We start from the raw sequence: 26,505 nt of genomic DNA, 5'->3' as shown, positions 1-26,505 counted from the left end.
ACGGTGTGGGAGGTAAACGATACACTCGCTTCCAGCATCGTGGTAGCTAGTCTTATGGTCTGCACCACGTCAGGAAAGGCAGATCTGAGGATTTTAAAGAAGGCTGCTCTGCAGCTTCGAACCCTACCGAGGAGGCTTTCTACACGCTTACCAGCATTCATCCAAGCAACGAGCCAAAAGCTGGGATCTCTTCAAGTCAGTCTCGGACAGGGGAGAGTGTGAGGAGAGACAGAAAGCTTCAAACTTATTTAAAAAAAAAAAACTAGATAAGCTTAGAGAGAAGCTATCTGAGGATATTTTAAATAATTTAAATAATTATGCTCAATCCAAAGGCTGTTTGGACATCTGTCTTCTTATTGTTTAGTAATACTAGACTGTAGTCCCAGAACAATCCGCAGCCTTCTCTTTATGCACAGGCAGCAGCATGAGGCTTGGCAGTGTATCATCTGGGGAAATTGGTTTCATGTGATGAATTGCCAGGTTAAGGGTGTTGGATTCTTGCTGCTGCCTTCATTATCAGAGCAGTTTAAAAAGGGTTTTTATATGGTGTCACGGCGCTGTTGTGATAAGAATTCATACAACACTTTAACATGTGGCTCAAGACGAACCGGTAGGTTTAAATCGGTGCTGTGCAATGTTAGGTACGTACAACAGTAGTGTCTGTAACATCAACTTTTCAGACCCATGCAGTCAAACTCTACCTCTATAAACAAAATGCAAGCAAAGGAGTGTGATGGGACATCTTAGTGATGCACTAAACATTTGGCAAAGTGTGTTTATGTGTGTGTGTGTGTGTGTGTGTGTGTGTGTGTGTGCGCGCGCGCATTAGTATGCATGTGTGCATGTGTATGTGTGCATGTATTTTGTATTGACAGATGACAGAAGCAACTGTACCAAGTCCCTGTTAAAAGAGGATCATGGGATTTTTGGTCCCCAGCATCACTTCCCCAACAATGGTCCTTCAAGTTATGCATTCCTCTGTGTGCAGGGAGAGAGACATCAGCGCTTTGTCTGAATGAGACATTTAAAGGTAACTAACGATTTACTGATATGGGAAAACTCCCTGGCCTTAAATACTTTTTGTGTCAAAATAGGGTGAGAAGAGTGTGCCGTATTTCTCTCTGTCTGAGACAGATCGAATAACTAATACCAAACAAGGTAACAAAAACGGCAGTAGCCAACAAGTCCGGAGGGCTTGCTAGAGTATTCAGTGGTGGTGGTGCCATCATCCTGCCAAAAGGAACCGCTTTAACAAGGAGGAAACCCGCCAGGGCTCCGCAGCAGGTGTGCCCGTTCTCTTGGGTTCCACATTTCTCATTCTACCATACTACATAAATACACTTAGAAAGCAATACGGTTCATGTGTCCCAATACTTACCTTTACCGTTTATTGTATCAACTACCAGCCAAATAGAGTTCAAATTCTTCAAAGTACTAAATGCAATTATGTTTAGACTTTGCCAGCACATTTTCATGTATTCCGATGTTCTTCACTTTAATGCCTCCAAATGTATAAGTTAAGAATCAATAAACATGAGGTAGAATTTGAATTATCATCTACTTTAAAAAAAAAATCCTAAACCTGTGTGTCAAGTACCATCTGAGTTGCAGCATTCACTGTCCGTCTATTCAAATAAATCTTTGAAACAGCCATTCCATGAAGATATACTGTTCCCATCTATATATAGCCTGGACCACACTAACATAGGTCAGTTCTTGATAAGATTTTTATGGGCTTCTAAAGAAATTGAGGCCAAAGAGTTATAGAATCCATTCCACATCATCTGCTTAAGCAAGCAGCAAAACCAGGACTCTCAATATCGGCTCAGCTCCAAACCCATGCTTTCCTATTTCCTATCTGTGGATCCTATTTATGACATTGTACTTGAATCCATTTGAGATAAGGAGTGTCTCTGGCTTCATCTATTTGCCTGAAATTTTCATAATTTCACTGTTCCTAGAAGCTGAATAATATGCAGGTAATTGAATGGAGCTATAACCATTTATCCTGAATGAGATAACCCAGACCCAAAAAAGAGAAATACTGCATTTTTCTCTTTAAATGCAGAATTTAGCTTTTACGCTTTCAATGTGTGCTTCCATCTGAGTAATGTCTAATGAGGAACTAAGGAAGGAAGAGGGAATAGAGTATATGGCGTTATAAACGGATAAAGGAGAAACTAGACTGGGAGGATTAAATGGCGGGGGAGGTAGAGTAAAGGACAGAGTAGGGGGAGAGACAACTAACATGGCCTTCTGAAAAACCATATGAAACCCCAGTACAGTAGAAGCTTTCTACAATATATACATAGATGAAAGGTATTTAAGTGGGTTCAGCATAAATTTTGGGGAGGTAGACATCCCGCCTAGAAAAACAAGAATGGACTACAGTTTGTTGCATCATTGGCCAAAGAGGTTTCGTAGACCTCACTGAAATATCACAGACGATTACCAACGCTATTATTTACTCTCTACAACCTGATGGTTAGGCTGTATTGATTAAGGCAACAGTTACTTATGTCATCAAACACGGAAAAATCAAGCCGGCACTCAACTAGAAACTCCACCCCTAATGGCTAGCGTTTATGGTGATGAAAGGTACCCTACATACTCCCAAAGGAGGAAAGGAGTCATGACCCATGCAGCTACGAACCCTGTAACCTACAAGAGTGATCTATCTGCAAGGTAGACTTTATAAGAGTGGCACAAATGTTATGGGAATAACCAACTACTTTTTTTTTAAAATTGGATTTATGGCCATCTCCATGAGATGGAACCTGATACCGCTGAAGTGACCTGAGACTAGATAGGTAATGGACCTAGGAGGAAGCCTACGACTGTTATTCTGCTAAAGGAACATAGCGAAAAGAAAACTCCTGATGACATGTAGTTGTACCCATTGAGCAGAGCATCACTCAGCCCTCACCAGAGAGGCTTCCTCTTGCAGTAGATGGTAGTTACCTCAGATCCACAACTGGAGAATATGCAGAGAGTTGAGAGACTTGGAGAGAGTTGGAACACTCACTTCTACATGAGATGTCTTCATCAAAGCTCAAGGCTCATGGAGCTCAGCGGAAGAGGAGACAAAAGACTGCAAGAGCCAGAGGTGATGGATAACTCCAAGAAAACATCTTCCAAACACAACAGAACTAATGCAAAGGTGAACTCACAGGAACTATGACAACACATGCAAGACCTGAAAAGATTCTAACCAGACAAAGCTCCCCACAGAGAAGGGAGCATGGACACAAAGCCCCTCCCTTAAGGACAAAGCCCCACCCCTAAGGAAGAAGCTATTTGCAAGTGATACCTGCTGGGGAAGGGAACATGAGTTTTCCACAGTGGAATGTCACTGGGTGTATCAACCACACTCCAGGGCAGGTTCATGCCTAGTATTAGTTGATCAACACAAAACAGACTCCAAGGGTTTTGAGGGGATTTTGTTTGTTTGTTTGTTTTCTTTGGTTTTGTTTTTCATTGTTTTGTGATGAGGGAATTTTTATATTGTTTTGATATACTTGTCTTATTGGTTTTTGTTTGTTTTGATTTTGTTTCTGTTTTTGGAGGGGGTACATGAAGTTGAATAAGTAGGAAGATGGGGGGAAATCTGGAGAGGGGAATATTTGGAAAGTCTTGAGGGAGGGTAAAAACATGAAAAATATATTATATGGAACAAATTAAAGGGAAAAGAGACAAAAGTGTGGCTTGAAAAGAGTTTTGTGGATGTTTGTATTGTAATCCATCAATCACAAAGTGGTCTGGGAGAACAAAGAAACAAAACAAAGCTACCAGACTGGCTAAAACATATGTGCCCCCCCCAAACTATTGGCAACATGTTATAGGCATGGATTGGGATTGGAAGGGATGACCTGTGAACTGTAACCTTCTCATGTGAAATACATTCAGAATGCTTGTCCACATAAAAATACAGCTCTCCTCTCAGCGAGATAAGAGATAGCTTATTCTGGAGGCAAATATGAGTGACCATAGTTCAGGGACACAGATTCAGGTCACCCCAAATTCTATATTCAAATGTGGTGACGTTTCCTGAAGTTTTGTAGAAATGGAACAAAGAAAGTCATAAGTCAAAGAACTTTTACAATGCTTTGGTGGAAACATCGTATAGTGTACGATAGCATTCTTAGCTCTTTGGTTGCTGGAAGCCAGGGGTCCATTTGTGTATTTTCTTGGATTTGCCTAATAGACACAAATATATTGGGATACACACAGAGGTGAATAGCAAAGAACTATTAATGTGGCTAAAACCACCTCAAGGTAGTCTGCAGTGGTCTACTCTCTCCACAGACACTGCAGTTCTGAACAGCCCATCAGCTTTGCAGGAAGGGTTCTTTCCAGGAACTTTCACTCATAGGCCGTTTTGAGGTCTTATTCCCAGGGAAAGAACCAAGCAGTCGTCCATTTCTTATCTTTCATCCAATAAATATTTAAATCTAGTAATCCCAGCACTCAGGGAAACAGAGCAGGCAGATCTCTGTGAGTTCGAGGCCAGCCTGATCTACAAAACGAGTTCAGGACAGCCAAGGCTACACAGAGAAACCCTGTTTCAAAAAAAAAAACAAAAAACAAAAAAATGAGTAAAATAGGACCTATCCCAGAGTTGTGAGGTGAAATGCGTGAGGTGTACAGATGGCTAATTAGAAGCAACTGGGCAACACCTGCCGCAGTGACTACTCAACAAATGTTAGCTGGGAGCATCAGAGCTCATGCTGGGTCCTGGAAATTCAAAGACACATTCAACTTTAGCCTTTTCACAGGAAACTGCGGATTCAACAGATGGAGATGCACCTCTTCACCCAAGTCAGATCGACAAGAGAGTATGAGCTTCTGTAGAATGCAGGGGAGAGAGAGGGGAGAAGCAAGCATGGCGGCAGGCGGGGGGGGGGGGGGGGGGGAGGGCTGACAAAAGATCCTCACAGAGATGACAGACTGAGTCTTGAAGGATAGTAGAATTCTGTAGCTGGAGAAGCCAGGATGAAAGGAAGGCATATAATAGAAAAACTCTAGGGAGAGTAAAAGTCACGGGGCCTCTGTTCTGGAAGATGGCTTGTTTGTGGAAGTAGGTAAAGGAAGGTGTTTTCCAGTGAGAGGAAGATTGAGGTAGATAGATCCGTGGAGGACAGTTGTCAGCACTGAAGAGCCACAGTCACACTTTCCACAGGAGGGTACTATACACACCGGTGTGCTATAGAAAAGGGAAGGCAAAAACAAGGTGTGTGCCTGGAGGCTGGATTAGAAAGACAGTTGAAGAAAAACCAGACAGGAAATGATAGGAGCTTGGGCTGAGGTGTGACAAAAGATGTGACAAGAATGACAAGTACAAAAGCTTGAAAAGGGGAAGATGTAAAGGATTTCGGAATCAATTGTAGTGGCAGAGAAAATAAAAGTTAGGTACCATCATTGCTGGCTCGGATGGTTTAAAATTTAGAAAGAAAAGAAACAACAAGAGCGCTCCGTGAAATGAAAAGGAGCCTTTGAGCCCAAAGGCTGTGGACTTCCCGGTTGCTTCCATCTTCATGAGGGCAGTTTCAGCGGGAGCCGAGCTGCTCTGCGTGTTCAGTGTGCATGTGTGGGCTGCATACATTCTTCTTTAAGAAGCTGCTGCTTTCTGCAAGCTGGCTAGGTACTTCTGTTGTGTTCCTTCATTTCCACCCATTCTTCCACCCTTTTTCTCTGTGCCTGGCTCAATAGTCTATGCATCCAAAATCAGCAGCATCTTCCAACATCTCTGCTCTAATAAATATGTCCAGAAGGAATATTTACCACTCTGGACATCATCCTAAAGGAAACAGCTTCTACAAGAGAGGAAAGAACTGTTTTTCATTATTTCAGTGACATTGATTCAGAAAGCATCCTAAGTAATAGAAGACCCACTAAGAACTAGACGCTCTGACAGACCCGCCAAGCACCCCTAAGCTAGTCCCCCAAGGAGCAATGTCTTCTGGCTCCTACCAGAGGGCAGGGCTTCAGATGGTTTTTAAAAGACCAAGGAAAGCCACGTCTGAATGTTCTGTTTTCCACAGTGGGAATCCACTGTAGGCTCCCGCCCCAATCTAGTCAACTAGAAAATAGGACCAGAAAAGCAATATTTGAATTTTAACTTCTCTACTTTGTAATAATCATAGATTCATCGATGCTACAAGCATTGTCCAGAAGGAGCTGTGACTCCTTGACACAAAAAGGTGTGTCAGCACTACAGCTGGGCTCTAAGGCAGGAAGCCAACACCGGCAAAGCATATGTGGGTCCGCCATTTTTCTCATGTAACCATGGTAATCCTGGCATGACCATAGCATTCAAGAAGTGACTCTTTCACCATAAAAATCTCTTTCATGTAGCCGTTCATATCATTTCAAAAATTGTAAATGCAGCATAAAATATGTGATCTTTTGAGACGGCCTTTCTCCAGTCAGCACAATGAGTTGAGATGCATCCAAGTTATTGTAAGTACGAACGGTTTGCTTCTTTTTCTTGCTGAATTGTGTTATGTGGCTATGGATGTGGCACCATCCTTTTACCCAGTAAAAGAGACCTGGTGGCTCTTATAAACAAAGCTGATGAGAGCAGCCTTCTGTGAAGTATTGAGTCTTCTCTCTGGGAGACACACACAAAAGGGGCTGCTGGATTACACAGTAAGGATGCCTGTAGACTTCCACAAGCTTGCTGAGCTGTTTCTCAGAGCAGTAGGTGTCACCTGACATACAGTAAAATACGCCCCCATTTAGTGTTGCCACTATTTTCAGTTGTTCAAGCATGCCTTCCATGATATACACCTGATCCTTGACGGCAAGGAGTCTGAGCATCTTCCTGCAGGCTGATTTGCCGTCTGTGCATTCTACATCATTGTCTCATTTTCTAATTAAATTCAAGAAATCGTTTCCTTTTTGTTTTGAGTTTGTGACCTCCTTATACATTGCACATATTTACAAATAATAGAGATGTCTGCATACATCTCCCAGTATGAAATTTTAAATCTTTATCTTTGTCATTTTAAGAGTGTCTGTCACAGAGTAGAATTATTAATTTGATAAAGTCCATTTTTTCATGTTTTATTCTTTGAGAAATCACATCATGTTCAGTCTTAAGATTAAGAATTCATATGAATTTCTGCAGGTCAGTGACATATGCAGTACTGACCACACAACCCCCACCGCGCATGTACACACACATACACACACATCATATTTGAGGTTACAGATGTCTAAGATTTGCCTCAAAATAATCCAGTTTGAAAGTTAAGGCTAGGCAAAAGTTTATACAATTATAAACTAACAGGCACAGCCATGAGTTGTTAATTTTGAAGATAGAAGAATAAGTATATTGAGTTTGTTATATTATTCTATTTTTTGTGTATTGAAATTTTTCATAATAAAAAGGGTTGTTTGTGTTGGTTGTTTTAAATAAGAAGGAGGAGGAGAAGAAAAGAAGATGAAAAAGGAGAAGAAGAAGAAGAAGAAGAAGAAGAAGAAGAAGAAGAAGAAGAAGAAGTGCACATATTTTGACTACATAATCTAATTTTAAAAACTTTACCCTAAGGAAAAGATTGAAATATTGGCAAAACTATCTGTGTCGAGTTGTTTATAGCAGCATTACTTGTGAAAGTAGAAGAAACAGTCAGAAGCAATACAAATGGCTAACATTAAATAATGTTATATAATCCATGGTATATCATCCTGGGGGCTATTAAGAAGCCATTAAAGTGATAAAAGTGAAGCCTGGAGATATAGGAGGGCTTTTACAGAATAATGCGAGGCAGAAGATAAAAACAAACTATAATCCTTCAACTCTAATTTAGCCAGTCATGGTACTGGAATAATGTGATTTTATATTTCTCTAGCAAATTTTTTGGTTCATTTTCCTAAACAATTTAACAGTCATTTCAATGGTTGCGATTACAAGGCTATGGCAACAATGACTCAGCCCATCTTGACCACCAAGGATCAAGGTCCTCACAGACAGGGAAGGTGGGCAGGGTGGGGGTGGGGGTGGAGGTGGGGGCAGGCATAGGGGCTGGGATGAAGGTGGGGGTGGGGGTGGAGGTGGGGGAGGCACAGGGGCTGGGATGAAGGTGGGGGTGGGGGTGGAGGTGGGGGCAGGCATAGGGGCTGGGATGAAGGTGGGGGTGGGGGTGGAGGTGGGGCAGGCATAGGGGCTGGGATGAGGGTGGGGGTGGGGGTGGAGGTGGGGGCAGGCATAGGGGCTGGGATGAGGGTGGGGGTGGGGGTGGAGGTGGGGGCAGGCACAGGGGCTGGGATGAGGGTGGGGGTGGGGGTGGAGGTGGGGGCAGGCATAGGGGCTGGGATGAAGGTGGGGGTGGGGGTGGAGGTGGGGGAGGCACAGGGGCTGGGATGAAGGTGGGGGTGGGGGTGGAGGTGGGGGCAGGCATAGGGGCTGGGATGAGGGTGGGGGTGGGGGTGGAGGTGGGGGCAGGCATAGGGGCTGGGATGAGGGTGGGGGTGGGGGTGGAGGTGGGGGCAGGCATAGGGGCTGGGATGAGGGTGGGGGTGGGGGTGGAGGTGGGGGCAGGCATGGGGGCTGGGATGAGGGTGGGGGTGGAGGTGGGGGAGGCACAGGGGCTGGGATGAGGGTGGGGGTGGGGGTGGAGGTGGGGCAGGCATAGGGGCTGGGATGAGGGTGGGGGGTGGGGGTGGAGGTGGGGGCAGGCACAGGGGCTGGGCTGCTCTGGCTAATAAACACTACAACCAGAAAAGGACTGATTTTTAAAACTATCAGAGATAAATTTTCCTGTCTTAAAACCTGGAGGCCATGTTTGTTTTCTAATGAGAGACAGAAAAGGGTGGATCCGGGGGGGAGGGGAGGAACAGCTGACAGGAGTAGAGAGCGGAGAAACTGTAATCAAGATATATTGTATAAGAAAAAAACTAGTTTCAACAAAAGAAAAATAAATAAATAAACAAATAAATCTTGAAGGCAGATTTGCCTTACAAATGTTTCAGTGCTCACAAAGGTAACAAATCTAGTTTATGTCAGGAATTTTGACAGTTTTAAAATATTTTCACAAACTCTTTAACACTTCTTTCAAAAGGGGAAGCCCCAATACCCCCCTTTTCATAACTAGCTTCTCATAAATAGAAAAGCTGGGAAAGTGAGTGACCCTGAAGATCAACACAGAGTCAAGAGGCTGCATCTTCACTCTTTTTTAAATTTTTAAAATTTTTACATATGCATTTATATTATTACACATATATAAAATAAATTATATTCAACAAGAAGAACGACAAAACAATCAGGGATTATATTAATGTTATATTCATAATGTTTTGGCTATTTGTATTTGGCAACCTTGAAGAAAATATATTTCCTATCTTGGTGAGTCTAAAATTTTTAATGTAAGTCAATATCTATCATATCTCATCTCTATTAACCTAAAACATCTATCTAGACCTAAGAATATTCTTTCTCAAGTCTCTGATGGGGTTGAAGACCAGATAGTTTCATTTTACAATTAAGTAATTGAATAATTACTCAAAATCCCAGGGGATAATACAACTGAAATGTGATAGAAAATTAAAGAGTAGTACCAGAAAGTAATTAAACAACCACAACAATGTTTATTGTGACTCCTGGAGTTTGAGCGATGCGTAAGCAAGTAAGCTCTCTCTACTTCTCCAGACATTATGGACTCTAGAACCACAGTCAAGACAAAGTCTTTCTTCTACAAGTCATTTTTGGTTATGATGTCTTAGCACAGAAACAGAAAAGTGCCTCATACATTCATTGAGTTTACTGGGAAATGACCTGTCATTTAAAAAATAAAATCAGAAGCCCAACTCATAGACTTCCAAAAGCCAATTCGTAGACTTTCAGCAAGAACAATGAAAGGTTTATTGGAAAAAGCTATTTAGGTGTAGAGATTTCAATTGTACAATGTGAGATTTATTGAGAAAAATTGTGTAATTAATAGTTTATAAAAGTTATATTGCTTTAAAAAAAGAAAATGGTAAAATGAATTAAGAGTTGGATCATGTGATACAAGCCTCTATCTAAATCACACTAATGTTACATTTGTTGATAAGTATTGAGTACTGTATATAATGCTATACACTATCACTTAATAAAAACTAAAGTGAATTTGTAATCTTAATATTTAAACATAGAACAACAACAACAAAATGCTTAAAGAAATAAAAAAAGATCAGGCAGTGGTTATGCACACTTTTAATCCCAGCATTGGGGGTGAAGGGGTGGGGGTGCAGAGGCAGGTGGACCTCGGAGTTCAAGGCCAGCCTGGTCTACAGAGAAGTTCCATGACAGCTCTGTCTTGAAAAAGCAAGAAGGAAAACAAAATTAAGCCCAGAAATCTGAGGCTTGCAGTTTACACCCACAATTCTAGCACCTGGGATCTAGGCACAGGAGAATTAGAAATCCAAGGCTGTCCTCAGTTACACAGCAACTTGACCTACATGAGATCCTAACTCAAAACAGGATAAGATGAAACACAGAAACCATCATCCTGTGTCTATAGCTCCATAATTTCAGATCTGCACAGTACCTGAGGCCAAGTTCTAAAAGTTGAGAAAGTGACCACATACAAGCCTTAATCTGTGACGATGATGTTCTTTCCTTCTGTGGGAGGCTTCAGACTCCGTGCTCCTCCCTGGACGTCAGCCCCAGGCACGGCGTTAGCCACAGACTTAGCCAATATATTTGGAGCCGCTCAGTAAATGTTGCCCGGTTGGTCTTTGTAACTTACAAGGAGGGGATGGTCTTCAAAGTTCCGGCCGGAGAAACCTTTGAAGTAACATATCCAGTTCCTGTGAAGAAGGAGAATGGGCAGATGGAGGGGCATCTGTAGTGGGTGGACTCTGGAGATGCCACTGTGAGCCAAAGACAGATCTCATGTGGCTCTGTGATTCCCCCAAAGCATGGATTTCTACTCACAAGGTTGAGATGAAATAAGAAAGAATGCCACTTGCTTTTATACCCCAAATGTCAAGCTGCCAGGACACTTTCTGTTGCTCACATAGATGATTTTGCTCTCTTACATTTGAAGAATAGTTGTACATTTTAGTAATTTGGCTATTTTCTTCCCAAGTGTTGCCTAGTATATCTGGTTTTGCATAGATCATTTGGTGATGTGGTAGATACATATCCCAAGAAAGCACCTAAGAGAATATCCATGCAAAAATGTTTCACACTGGCCCTGCTGTTCCTCTCAGCTGCATGGATCTGCTGCTGTGGATGGGCAGTGACACACATCTGGAGAGCCGATGGAGACCTGGAGAAACACTGGTGATAGAGTTCACCTCAAGAGGACTCCAGCAAAGAGCTCAGACTGTGAGCGCAGTGTGGACCACCTGGTTCAAATTCTGACTATCCTAACTTCTCAAGGCCTTGATTGTTACATTGGTAAAAATAAACGTAATGATGGAAACACGCTGCTGGTGAAGGTTGAGGTAATGTTCTTTGCTCTGTTTTGTTGTCCTTGTTATTGTTTCGCTTGCTCTTTCTTGTTTGGCTATCTGTTTGTTTGGCTGGCTGGCTGTTTTTTGAGACAAGACCTCTCTATGTTGTTTGGGGTGGGGCTGGGACTTGTGATCCTCCTGCCTAAGCCTGGTTGTGCGGCTCATAAGAATGTGCTACTACACCCACCCAGGAGAGTGTGTAGTAAGTATCATATGGAGGTTTAAGTGAGCTGAAGCTAGTGAAGCCATCAGGACAGAGGCAGCAGATAGAAATTAGCACTCAGTAAATGCTGGGCTACAGTGGTACTGCCCAAGATAGGTTCAGAACGTCCCATGCCAGCCGGAGAACGAAGGACGCTATTCTACAAGCACAGCTCAAGTACCCGTGGAGAGACCAAGTGGCGGCTTCCCTTAGGAAGTGTGAAGTGTTCTAGTAGACAGTAATTAACTAAGTAATATTTAGGTTTTCCTGCTACCTTTTAGAATCCTTTGAAATGCTGTTGAATGCAGAAACCTTTCCCCGCCTTTGCCCGTGTCTATAAAATGAACACTGCAAGCAAACGATGATTATATACTTGGTAATTTCAGTGAAACTCAGAGTTCACTGCTGAGCTTCACGCCTACAATTTCTTATCTCATTTGTCCTCAGCTGGCCTGATTTTCATTATCTGTGGAGATTTTGCATAGAATGATTTATCAGCCTTTATAACAAAGCTGCTACAGTGCAATCAGTTGGTCTCGCAGAGAATACATTTCTCACTTTTAGTTTTACTTTGTCTGAAATCTTCCATACTTGTGGCTTCCTGCTGAAGAAGTTCAGAATCCTCTTCAGCCTGGTCAAGAGTTATTCCACCATGTTTGCTTCTCCCTGGGCGTTGCCTCTCCACATCAGAGCATGCCTTCTTACTGTCCCATTCGTGGGCAGCAGAACCACACTCCTCCATTCGGGTGCTCTCCCTTTCGAAGTCACACAGGAGGCAGTGCCTGTCCCCTGCCAGGACGGAGCCCCCCTCTTCTCCATGTGCCTGACCCCTGCCAGGACGGAGCCCCCCTCTTCTCCATGTGCCTGACCCCTGCCACGATGGAGTACCCCTCTCCCTTCTCCATGTGCCTGACCCCTGCCACGATGGAGTCCCACCTCTTCCCCGTGAATCTACTGTGTCCAACATGACTTAGGTTGTTGCTTAACCACTGTGCATACCTATGAACGGAACTGTACCTCTCGCCTCATCTCCGTCTGGGCTTATAAAAGTAAGGAGGGATGACTCGGTGGTTAAGAGCACTGTCTGCTCTTCCAGACATCATGAGTTCAATTCCCAGCAACTACTTGGTAGCTCACAACCATCTATAATGTGATCTAATGGCATCTTTTGGCATGCAGGTTTACATGAACATAAAGAACTCATATACATAAAATAAATCTTTTTTTAAAAAAATCTTTATATACTTACTTAATCGAGAACAATTTCAAGTCTATGGAACTCTGTAGTTGAGTAACCAAAAACCAAGAATTAAAAATTACTTCTGGTAATTAGTAAAGGTTTATCATTTAATAGTGTTTTTAAAAATCCTAACTTGTCTAATGGTGCACTCATTCATTTGCGTGTGCACCAAAACACTCCTGTGACCCAGGTGTTGTGTGTATGTCTCACCTCACTTGATCATGTGACACTGTTAGAGATGCTATTTCAGAGATGAGGAAACTGAGCTTAAGAGAAATAAAGCCCCCCCCCCCAAGGACATATGACTAGCTGAAAAAGGAACTGAAATGCAGATCAGGCTGAGTCTAAACCTGTCGCTGCTTCACCATGTTGCAGGAAGTCCACCCTGCCTGTGACACAGGCCAGACACACCCTGACTTCCTGGGAGCCCTCACAGCAGTGGCCTGATTGCTCTTGGCACTGAATTGCTCAGTCACTTCTGCACTTCTAAGGTCGGAAGCAGTGACAGTGGGATTTCTGTGCTGTGTCAGAAGGCTGCCATCAATGCCCAGGTTGACTTCATCTGTCTTGCAGAGTCATCCAGCCTCACCAGTCACTCTACCTAGGAATATTCAGAGACCTGCTGCTGAAAAAATAACAAGACTCTAAGGTAAACAGAGAAAGCACATGCAACCTGGCATGAGCGAAGGTTTCCCACAAAGAAGCCAGACGGTGGGCTACTAGGTTGTAAAGACCAGTCTGTCCAGACATATAAAATCAAAGCCCACCCCTGAAAATTAGTACATTTCTCAGAAATATTACCTTTAAGTAATATAGTAATGTCAAAGCAATAACAAGGTTAGACTAGGGGTGCAAGGAAATGTGTTCTTTTAATTTTTGCACGCATATATATTATAATATAATAAATATATTCACCACCTTCCAGGAGACAATCTAAAATAGATTTTGAAATCCCAACTTTGTAGAAGTGTTCCAGGTGGTCTAAAGTAACCAGAGTAAAAGGGAAACCAGTCTAGAGTAGCCAACTACATTAGTACTCAGCTGCCTGTCTGTTCAATTGTGGAGAGAGTGATGCATGTTGTGACATTTTTATTGATCCGATATGCGACTGAAAAGATGAGAAGGCCACATTCAGCCTGCACCACAGAATGGCTTGGGTTCTGGAACCCTGACTAGGGGCAGCTGGGAATGCAGATGGGGCAGACAGACGACAAAACGCTGGGGTCAGGTAGGGGGTGTCCTCTAAAGGAAAGCACATGCCACCACCAACATCCTGAGGCATCGCTGTGTCTATTGGGTACAGCTCAGGGGAAACTGTCAGGAGTCTGGGCAGGAGGTCTCTGTAGGTGAGCAGTCTCAGGCTGCAAACATCTGGGAGGAAGAAGCTGCAGTGCTAGTTTTTGTACAAATGAATCAGTCATCCATAAACCCTCATACTTGGGCAGAGAATGGCTTTGCCTGACCAGGCCTGACCCACATGGGGAGTAGCTTTGTCTATTTCTCATGGCTCTAAGGCCTTGGAGTCTTCGATATGATCATGTCTATGCCAACAGTGCACACCCACTCGGGGCTTCCTCCACTCCCTACAGTGCTGGGCACCCCATGATCAATTGAACTCTGCACTGTGACTACTTATGGTTTCTTGTAAAGAAAAGCTTCTCTGACATGTGGTGAGGGCTATACTTATCTGTGGCCACATGGCAAGTATTAGAACGCAGGTAGAAATTATCCTGGCCTAGGAAAGTGGCAATAATCATCCTTTAAAATGCCATGATGTCACTAGCCTCAAGTAATTAGCTAGTTTTCTAATACCAGGCACAATTGCCCTCCTGTTGAGCTGGTTTTAAGTCCAATTAGATAGCTATTGGTTACCACCAAGATATGAGGGCTACTACTGCAACACAGCGTCTGCGCCTAAGACTCGTGAGCGTTGCTGAAGAGGCGGAAGAGAGATTATAAGAGCCAGAGGGCCAAGAAGTCTGCTGTGATATTGTGTTTCCACCCGGGATACCTCAACAATGTGATTGCCTAAAGAGGACCTGACCAGTAACAATTCCAAAAGATATGCTAACTGAGAAAGTGGAAATATCACAAGGTCCCACCCCTAGACAATGAAGTAATGACTACAGTCCTTCATTTGTACCAATTTTATATTATAGCTTCCATCCAGCCATACCAAGCACAGGCCTTAATGTGCCTTGTGTGTAACACAAGGCATAATGTGTATTTCGTAAATGAATGTATCTCGTGCAGTTTTTAATACACTGTACATCAAAGCACAAACACGCGTGTAAGCACCATTGAAGGTAGATAAATCATAGTGCTCAGCATTGGACCACAGGGAGCCTGCTTTATCACACAGTAAAGTGAGAGTTTGCCATATTTATTTGTGTTAGTACATTTTCAGGTTCCACCTAGCTTAATTTTTTTTATCATAATAATTGGCTTAGCATCACCTTCTAAGGTAATATAGGGGCCCAGTTTCATGTTCAAATTATTGGAAATCTCAAACAGGTAAGAAAGGCCACTTTTTAAAGTTTTTACTTAGAAAAACATAAAATTTCATTCCAAAGTATGCTCTTTCTGAGAATAAAATTACTTTAACAGCTTTGGAGTTTGGGTGATTTGAAATAAATGGAACCCTATTATTATTACACAGAGCTGAATTGGATTTTGATGGAAAACAAAATAGCACAGAAATGACTTTAAAGAAGAAATGGCAATATTAGTACACTTTCTTGAGGAAATTGTACCGACAGCTTGTAAGAAACTGAAAACAAAGAAACAGTGCCCTAAGATCAGATTGACACAGGTGCCACATGCCAGCTACACCCAACACTGCACCTTGAAGATTCCATCCTCTCTTCTGACGTCTGCTTACCTTGAAGAGATAAGCAAGAACTCTCTGAGCATTCTGTCACTGAAGAGGGAACATGGTGGGGAACGGTGGTGAGTGCTGATTGTCAACTTGATGGATTCTATGCGCACCTGTGATGAGTTCTCTTGGTTAAGGCTGCCCCCCCCCCACCCCCCGGGAGCGTCTGTGACTTGGCTATGGAAGTAGATATGGGAAAATGACTTATTTCAGTTGTAAACAGAGCTATCCCCCCTCGACAGGGGCTACTAGACTCTGAAAATGGAGAAAGTTAGCCAAGAACAGCCAAGCATCCTGAGGTGGCTTAAATGAGAGTGTCCTCCATAGGTTCTGATGTTTTAATACCTAGGTCATTGGCACCACTTGGGGTGACGTAGGAAGTATGGCTGTGCTGAGGGAAAAACATCACTGTGCAGGGGGCGGGGGGGAACTTTGCAAGTTCAGGTTCTCACTGCTTCCAGTTCTCTCTCTCTGCTTCCTGCTTGAGGTTTAAGACTCCGTGAGTTGTTGGCTTGCTGCTCCAGTTGCCACAGCTGTTGCCTGCTGTCTCCACTCTGATATCACAGAACGTTGTCTAACTGGAAGCATAAGCCCCACACAAATCCTTTCTTCTGTGAGTTGCCTTGGTCATAGCGGTTTTATCACAGCAATAGAAAGGTAGCTGAGACCCAGGCATTCACCTTTCTCTGGTCTTGACTATGGGTGAAACCATCTGCTGCAATTGCCGTCTGACTGCCTTGACTTCCCCTTGAACTAGGAGCTAAGCATATAGGCTTAAGTTACTTTTGTCAGAGTATTTTATCACAGTTGCAGGAAAAGAAACCGAGGCGATTGCTAATCCACTAAAGTGGCATCCACTCACCTGGAAAATACATGGGGAGTGTGTAAGAGGCGGGAAGGGTGTAGGAGTTGGGGAAGGCCTGGGAGCTGGAAAGGATGCAGGAGTTGGGGGCAGCGTAGGAGTTGAAGACAGATTAGAAGTCAGGGAGAGTTTAGGAGGTGGAAGGGTAGAAACTATCATTTGCATTATTATCACATATTTCTCTTGTAAAAAATGCTCTTGCTTCTAATATTAAAAAATTGTTAGAAATTGGTATTATTTCCATCTTCGATCAAATTCCATCATTCATTCATTCATTCTATAATTGCCTACTCTATTCCAGGCACAGCTCTGGATACTATGAATACAGCAGGAAAATGGCAGTGTTTCTTGGCCCCAAGTCACTTCCTGTCTAGAGGTACTCCAAGGCAGTGCCCATCCTGGGAAGGAAACCAAGATGGTAGGAATTCCAAAATATGAGTGGGAAGATTTTCAACCACTGTGGTCTTTCTCTCCATCATAAGAGACCCAGAAACACTGGCACCCTTTTCACTCTAAATCCAGTTCCAAATTTGTGCCTCTGTCTACACCTAGAAAGTAAAGGAAGACTCGACATGTAACGGTCTCAAGAACGAGGGTGTATATGAAATTATGATGTCACCTGACTGGAAAATCAAAGCGTGGCAAGCTTCCAGGCTGCCCTAGGGCCCAGGGGCATTTCAGCACAGCCTTGTTTCCTGATCTTCATCTTTGTCTCCTCATGGAAACATTTCCAGACTGCTCACATCCTGGTTTACTAACTTTTGGTGAGAAAATGGGGCCTTTGTTACCATAAAGCAAGTGTGGGAACAGCAGCTACAACATTTTAACACTACTACTGGAATTCCTCACAGAACTTCCACTGTCACCTGGCCCTTCCTCTGGCTTCTCTGCTGAAGGCCTCCCTGGCTACTTTCTCTAGGTAGAGACAACATGAAGGCAGAGCCAGCAAAAACACCTTCCATGCAAGAGCTCCTCGGTAGCGTGTGTGCTAGCTTTGTCTCTCTTGCTAGGGACTGCATTTCCTTCTGATGTGAAAATCAACAAATTATAAATACATGGGTGAGTATCTTGAACTTCACTTTGATTCTTTAATGATGAATACCATTTTGTTCTCCATCATTTTTTCTTCCATTTACAACCTGAAAATTAGGCCTACCTGTCCATGATGTTTGAGCCCATCAGAAGTAATGCCACATATTCTTTGAGTCAAATCAGACTTTGGAAATTACCTAGCTCAAGTCTTCATTTTGCAGATGCAGATGTTAAGATCCAGAGGGATGAAATGGCTCTTCCTGACCGTGAAAGGTATCATCAGTAGACTAAGGGGCTATTGAACCCAACTCTGTTGTTGTTCAGCCAGATAAAGGAATATGCTGAACACTTCCTACAAACTGCTCACATCTATCCCTTGGATCTGCTAATTGTTTGAAGAGGAAATTAAATTTCATAAGGAATCTGGGGAAGTACCGAGGCATATGGAAATGATAACATCTTCCCAGTAAGAATGGTTTCTAAGCCAGGCAAAGTGACCTGTGCCTATAATCCAAGAACACACAAGCCTGAAGCAGGATGATTATAGCAAGTTCAAGGCCAGCCTGGGCTACAGAGTGACTTTAATGCAGTCTGGATTTATGCTACAAAGTGAGACCCTATCCAAAGAAAAGGAAGGAAGGAAGGAAGGAAGGAAAGAAAGAAAGAAGGAAGGAAAAAAGACAGAGACACAGGCTGGCTTCTTGCTTCCTATGGTTTTGAAGTACTGTGGTCCCCACTCAAAATTTCTTTAGCCACAGCTAGCACCAGGTAGCTTAAGATGTCCTTTGTGAGCGACTCTTTGTATTTAAGGACTTTGTTTCAAGTAAAATGTATATTGAGTAATCAAATTCCAATTTGCATTGTTCTTGATATATACTATAGCTGTGGTCAGTAACAAGAACATGTTACTCACATGCAGAAAGTTTGATCTGGAAAATGTGAGCAGATTCTTATTATGTCACAGTAGACTTCTATGACTGGCTTTGTATAGAGATAAGTGCAATGAAATGGGCTGTAGTTGCCATAGGAACATTATCCTTGGTATTTGGTAGCAGTGCTATACCGTGTGTTTGTGTGTGTGTGTGTGTGTGTGTGTGTGTGTGTGTGTGTGTGTGTGTGTGTGCATGCTTGAGAGAAAAAGGTATATTGTTAACCAGAAGGAAAAAATATCTGATAACAAAACTAATGTGCTTACATGATAGTCATATATAATTTATTTGGTTTAGAGGTGATTTATTAGCTCTCATATGAAATAATTAAATGTTTAATTTGTTATCATCTCTGTTCCCTTCTTAGGATTTAGAAAGACTTTAAGGTATTCTTTTGAATAGCTCAAGTTCTCTTCAATATGTGGCCACCAATTTTGAGCTATTAGGTGTTTGTCCCATCAGACGTATCTCCCCAGCAAATAAAATCATTTAAAATAATTTTGTCAAGTAACCCAGGGGTTTTTTTTAAAGGGGTGAGTTGTGTAAACATAGGCTGATCTTACAACAGTCCCCATCTTCTTTGTCTTCTCAATCTGTTGAGAGCATTCACTCACCTCTATTTCAGAAACTATCATATCTGAACCTGGTAAGAGCTGTCCATCCTCCTGACTGAGTCTCCTGAACACTTTGCACTTCAGTGAAAGCATCAAACCAATCGCCAGATATTTGTAATGGAGATTGCATGAAATTGTGAAGAAAATTATTAAAGTACACATAAGCAAGAGCCTGGCTGCTTTGGCCTTTTCTTTCTTTCTTTCTTTCTTTCTTTCTTTCTTTCTTTCTTTCTTTCTTTCTGGGTGGCTGCATCATCATTGTAAGTGCTGAATAAAGGGGAGCGGGTGGAGAGAATTAATTACGGGTGTTGATTAGGCAGCTGGGTAATTGGGACTGACAATAATGTTTGGATAGCACAAAGTGTAAGTGACCTTGGCTGATGCAAGTGCAGTAAAATTTGCTGGCTTGCTCCTTCTCTGAAGTTATGAATTTTCACTAAAGTAACTAATATTCTCCCAGTTGTATGCTCCATCTATAAACTTATTTGGAGGGATTCTTTTATCCAGGGACCTTAAAAACATCCAAATGTTGCTATATCTGAAGAGGAGTTGATATGGCAGCTCAGGAAAATGACAAGAGTAAGCTTTAGTCTATTCCGCACCCTAATTATGACATGAGGGGTTACCAAGGAGAGTGTGAAGAAGGGGGTTATTCTATAACAATGAAAGAAATGGAACTTTTTAGGCCACATTCACACATTCAGGGACACCACTTACTAGCTGTCAACAACCTACATTTTTATTTTTCTGAGTTATGACTCAGGAATGCAGTGCTCTGAACAATGCACCTTACTGAAAGGGCCTCGTGTGCTTGATGCCTGGGTTCAGTCCCAGCACTGAAAACAACAGCGATGAAAATAATGATCTAATTCAGAACTTCTTGACATAGATCCCATAAAACTTTGCCTATTAAAGCTGTCAAATACAAACAGCCAAAACACTAAGAATATAACATTTATATCATCCCTGATTGTGTCATGATTCTTCCTGCTATAGGTAGTTTATTGTATTTATGTATAATAATATAAATGTATATGTAAAAAAATAAAAAGTGTTTTTTTAAAGCTTTGCCTTTTTCATGTGACTAGCCCTTGCTCAAAATGGGTTCTAAATGACACTAAGTGCTAGGCGCTTCGTATGTGGCTTCCATTGCACTTTTGATGCACTAAACTGTAAAAAATCTTATGACAAAAGCTGCCTCTTCTGTCAAATTCACTTGGCCATGAAATCCATTTGTCAGAAGGCACCCATCGGCATGGTCAGGTACTTTGTAAAGCCGGGCTTTAGAACAGGACGCCTTAGAGAGCAGTCACAGAGATGCTAATCATCTGGTCAGTGACCAGCTCAGGACCTCCTGCTGCTCTGCCCCTTGGAGGCGGTCACATGTCTCATTCATAAAATGGGAAGCCTCACCCTTTCATTGAGCCCAAACATGTATCCCATGGATATTAATCCCAATCCCTGGAGTAAAATGGGATGAAGTTCTTGTCTACTTGACAGCTTTTTTAAAAAGTGACTGTGCATCTGTTGAGTGAGCACTACTCCAGGTAACTAGATTCCTTGCCTGACACAGCACCTGTCATATGATGTGGCTTTCGGGCCCTTGACATCAGAAGTGTCCTCAGCCATGCTCTATACCCTGTTTGCAGGTATGACAGTATTTGAGATACGATCTGCGCATCAAAGACAACAGCGGAGTCATGATCTCCCTCCATCTCAATGCCTCATTCATAAGTTGAGTTTTCACAAAGCAGGCCGAGACGGACACTAGTGTAGGAAATTGGTTCTAAAGAAATAAAATCAACATCTATGGAAGGGGATAAAAGGACCAGGAGAAAGCAGAGACAAGTTGATTTGTGATGCTGCATTGGTATAAGTTGACCCTTCACGTGAACTAAGTTGATGTTGATCAAGTTCGGTGGAAGGTTGGGCTTCTGTGCCTCCCTCCCCAAGCATCAGGCAGTCATACCATAAAGTCTGCAGTAGAAGAGGAGCTATGTGCTGAGAAATACAATCCTTAGAAGGAACATCCAACAGAGCACTGGCAGTCAGCTACACTCCAAACAGTAGACCTCAGAGTAAAGCTTTCATCCCGGAACAACAAGGACAGCAGACCCCACACAACAGACTCAGGGCTTTATAGACTTGGATTTGGGTTTTAGGTTGATTATAATTGAAAGTCTCATGATTGAGTCTGCAGCTTTAATAACGCCAGCATCCCACCCCCACCCCCACCCCCACCCTCATCCCATCCCCACCCCCACCCCACCCTCACCCCACCCCCACCTTGTATTAGAAGAAGCAGAGGAAGCAGAGGGCACAGAGAGCTAGTGAAGAAGCCCACTGGAGAGAGAGGTGGCTGCAATTCAGACTGGCGTGATGACAGTGAGCACGGAGGAAGGAGCACGCGTGACACGTTTGGGAGGCAGGAGGGTTGGGCTTCGGAAACGGGTTGAAGTTGATTATGAAAGGAAGACGTGATTCAGGGGAACTCGTGAAGACAACTAAGGAAGATAGAGTATATTTACAAGGGTAAGAAACACTACTAGAGGAGGGGCCGTGGGGTGAGAGTGGGGGGTGGGGGGGGGACATGCTAAGTCTGACAAGCATGAGACATCCAAGTGAAAATATAAAGCAAGCAGCTGTAAATATAGATCTGAAGCTTAAAAAAAGAAATCTGAGCTGGCAGTGTAAATTTGGGAGTCCATGGCTTCATACTGAGCCAATGGAAATAGATATTTCAAAGTCTAGGGAGTGAGAAGAGAGGTGAAATAAGAAGAGGGTCCTGGGATGACGCCCTGCCAGGACCCTAGTGATAATGAGCTGGTTAGCAGAAGATAAAATACCAGGGGACTTATTTATCCTAAACAGCCTGCAATAGCTGCAACAGCACTTTCAAAGTATTGGAAGCAAACTCTGTATTATAATTGAGTTACATAGACACAATACCTCATATTAAAGCAGAAATAAATATAATGCGTGTTAAGAATAATCTTACATTTGAATTCTATCCCACTGCATCTAAAATTAAACTTATTTTGCATCTATATACAAAATTCTATACCAGTGAACTAAAAATAACCTTGTGAGTGACAATTAAGGCCTTAAGTTGAGGAGTAGATTCACTGATCTACTTTTTTTTTCTATCTTCCCTATATATTTCTATATTCCCCCTTCTTTCTTTTCAAGCCCTATCTCCAAACCTAAGAATGTAAGATAACGAAAAAAAAAGAGAGAGAGAGACATCCCTGAGTCCAATCCTGTTTTCTCTCTAAATAAGATCCATAATAACTTATAGCCAACTTCAGTGAGGATGATGAGCATCAAAGAAATGGCTTCAAATGTAGCAAACAAACCACTGGGCAAAATGTCCTTGTTTCTACTACAGACAGAATTCTGCCTAGGAAAGGGCAAGCTTGGATGCAGGCAGAGTCGACAGCCCAAGACAGTGTAAGCACGTCCTCAATAGCTCGTGCCTCATAAATATGTCTGTCAGATATGCTGGGCCAGAAGGCTGAAGATGATGCTCCAATGTTACAGAGAGTTTTGGGTGACTGCTCAGGTAGCAAACTGTCTCTGTCATCTCCCCATTTGGAAAGCTACTAATCTGCACTCCGGGCATACTCAGGTAATCAAGTATATTCCTTCTCAAGTCTCTGATGGAGTTGAAGACCAGGTAACTTAGTTTTATAATGAAGCTTAGTTGTTTAGGGGTTAAGATGTTTTTAGGTCTAGGTAGATGTTTTAAGTTGATAATGATGAGATATGATAGATACTGATTTACATTCAGAATTTTAGATGCACCAAGATAGGAAAGAAGTTTTCTTCAAGGCTGCCAAATACAAATAGCCAAAATACTAAGAATGTAACATTTATATAATTCCTGATCAATTCATGATTCTTCTTGCTATAGGTAGTTTATTGTATATACGTGTAATAATATAAATGTATATGTAAAAAATAAAAATAAATATTTTTAAAAAAATCAGGAGACTGAGAAGGACAAACAAAAGGGAGGTCAGAGAGTGCAGGACTGCATATTACAGTTTTGAATAAGGATATAAGGACAGCCCCCAAAAGCTTGTGTGTCATAGACTTGTCCTTAGCTGGTGGCTCTATTCAGAGGTGACTGGACCATGAGTGATGACTTCATCAGTGAACTAATCCATTGATGAGTTTGGAACGGAGTGGACTGTTAGAAACTAGAAGGTAATTAGAAAAGGGCTACTAGGGGTGTACCCCAGCCTCTCCCCACATCTCTCTTCCTGCCCTTCTGTCCCACCTTCCTGTCTGCACGAAGTGAACAGCTTCCCTTTACTGTGGCTTTCGGTCGTGATGTTTCTTCCTTGCCACGCATCTAACAGCATTGGAGCCACACAACCATGGGTAGAGGCCTCTGAAACCGTGACGTTTTCCTCCTTTAAGCTGATATTTCTCTTTCCCATAGAGAGCTGGCAGAGTAGTATTGAAGGACTGAGCAGTGGCGGCGGCGGCGGCGTCTTCCAAAGTACTGAGGGCAAAGTGGGACGCGGCAGCCACCACTGACCTGGACAGGCGCTGCTTCTGACAGACCAGAGGTGTGGAGGAGGATCGGAAAGGATCTGGGCTTCGTCTTCGGAGGACAAATGGCTTGGTATTGAGTTTTCTTGCTGACTCTGGGAAAGCCATGACTCATCTATTCTGTGGCTGCTGCGGAAAATGAAACAAAGAAACAGTGTTGTTTAAAGCAACAGAATTGATTCCTTTCTAGGGTTAGAGGTCAGAAACAAAGTGTAGGTGAGGCTTATCCCTCTAGAGGCTCTCAGAGACATCCTGCCCTTCCCTCTTCCAGTGGCTAGTGGCTGCTGGCTTTCCTTGACCGCGTCTACACAGACACTGCAGGCACTGCCTCTGTGGTTATACTGTTTCCTCCTCTTCCATAGATAAATCCTCCTCTCCTTCTTATAAGTGACAGTTTTCTTGAATGTCACCTTAGCAAGAACTTCGAATTCATTGTGTCTAAGAGCCCCTCTCTGCTCACCTATAGAAAACAGCTAGCTAACTCTCTGCAACACGTGACAAATACCTACCTTACTTCACCAGCTTCCAGTAAACGTGGTGGGGTCACCAATATTTATCCTTCTGCCACCACTATGACCAGAGGATCTAGGAACGTTTTTGGCGGTTGTGAACCTTAAAACTCTTCCAGCTATTTAATATAGTTCTGATATTGGTTAAAACTGCTGAAACTACCTCCTTGAATCAAAAGCTGGTTCTTTTCTTATGGCTGATCACAAAGGTCTACTCTGGGCTTTTAAAAAGGTTTTCCCAGAGCAGGAAAGGACTGTTTAGCTTTTCATGAGTGCCATTAGGCTGTGGCTTTAGGGTTCTAAATACAAAAGGGGCTCTGATCCAGAGAGTGGGGCTCCATTCTGAGTCCAGTCCCCACATTCTTTTGCTACCAAGGTTTGGATCATCTGAGAGGAGGCTCAATTAGAGGTTGAACCAATTCCCAGAGCCATCCAAAGACAGTGAAAAAGGACTAGGCAGAGGATCAGGAGGATCAATGGAGCACAGGACCTTCCAGAAGCTGAGAATGGCTTGAGAAGGGGCAGGGGGACATCCCAAGGTGCAAACGGGTCCAGTGGGATGGGTGCTCGGAACTTAGGGAGCTCCATTTTGGGGAAAGGTGAGGACTGAGAAGAATTATTAATGGCCAGAGAGTGGCTAGGGTCAGAAGGTACAGAAAAGTCTGAGAGCAAGTGTGGAGGGAAAAGGGTTGGCTAAGAAAATTAAGAAAGTGGAGTAGCTGCAGAGAGGTTCACTGGCTTGTTAGTGGGCGTGTACGGTCTTTTGTTTTCTCCATAAAATGCAAGGCCAAGTGTGCGATGGGTGAGAAAGAGAAAAGCAGTTACTTTCATGAAACAAGGTGGGAGTGGACGGACATCCAGAAGTTCAGAGAGATGGGAGTTTTGAAGAAAAATGAAGAAGACATTAAAGTTGCCAGGGAAAGTAGAACTGTGCCTTACAGAGCATCGAAAGTGCCCTTGCAATTTTGAGAAGCTGGTCGAAGAGTCCTGTAAGGCGATGTCACAGTGCACACATTCAATTTCAGCCGCACAATCTCAAGTCTCAAAAAGGGTCATTAGCCCAGATCTCCTCCAGACAAAGTACTTAGGAGTGGAGGAGTGTTTCAGACTCCCTTTGCACCCTAACTAGCAGCAATCAGGAGCCATATTAAGGTCCTGAACCCTCAGGGGGGAAAGAACAGAATGAGAAGAGGGCAGCAAAGATGACTCGACACTGAAGACATCCTTCAACAGGAACAAAATTCTCAGAGAGTCCGTGTCTCCGGCCCTGGGAGACTGCTCACTGCAGAAAATCTTCCTGCCAGGCATGCTTGCACATATTTGTAATGCTGGCACCTAGGTAGCAAAGAGAGAAGGCTCACAAGTGTGAGGCCACTTGACTACATAAAGAGAGCTTCTCTAAAATAAACTAATGTGTTTGCAAGTGCTAAGAGAAGCATCCTACCTGTTTAGTTACTGTGCTTGTGGTGTTAGAAATTGGATGGGAAGAGGTGGACCTGGGGAATGGAAAACGGGTGGTGTGTCATAGTATTGAAATTTGTTCTTGATGGGGGGCAAGAGGGAAGGAAAAACTCAAGTACATGTTGGTTCTAACAAGAGAGGGTTTGGATTTGGGAGCTGAGAGAGTAAAGCTGAAGCGAGTAAGGGCGGGACGTGCAGAACGCTCAGGCGTGCATGAGGCAGCTGGGGGGCACTTTGGCATCGTTCTGAGTTTACAGGGAATGCCTGCTAGAGGCACTTTACATGAATCTTCACACTTCTGCATTGTCTACAGATGTCTTAGGATACCTTTGAAAGGATTTTGTCTAGCAGAAACATTGGAGGAAAGAAGTGGAGCCTCCCTCCAGAGCAGAGTACACAGTCATGCAGCCCGGATAGTAGAGATGCCAGGTCCCTAAGCTTGGGCTCCCCTCCTGTAGCACAGCTCTGCTCTGCACAGCCTTTATCTAGCCCTCATGACCTGCAGTGCACACAGTCTTCCTCTGGCCCTTGTGACATGCGGTGTGCACAGCCTCCATATGCTCTCATGACCTGCAGTGTGCACAGCCTTTACCTGGCCCTCTTGGTGGCTCCGCAAGGGGATGAAAATGTGGCAACTGGAGCAAAGAAGCTGTTCTTCTGGCCTCTGCTGCCACTATGAATAATAAACTGTTTTGCCCCTCATACCCAGGAAGCTCATGTTTCTTAGTAGCATCTTGTCAGCTCTAACGATCTCAAACCCTTCTCCAGTTCCCAATGCT

The sequence above is a fragment of the Acomys minous genome (genome assembly GCF_964271855.1).
Source record: "Acomys minous genome assembly, chromosome: 1".
In the NCBI taxonomy this organism is placed as follows: domain Eukaryota; kingdom Metazoa; phylum Chordata; class Mammalia; order Rodentia; family Muridae; genus Acomys; species Acomys minous.
The sequence above is the reverse complement of the archived record's forward strand: the minus strand, read 5'-3'. Positions refer to the sequence as shown.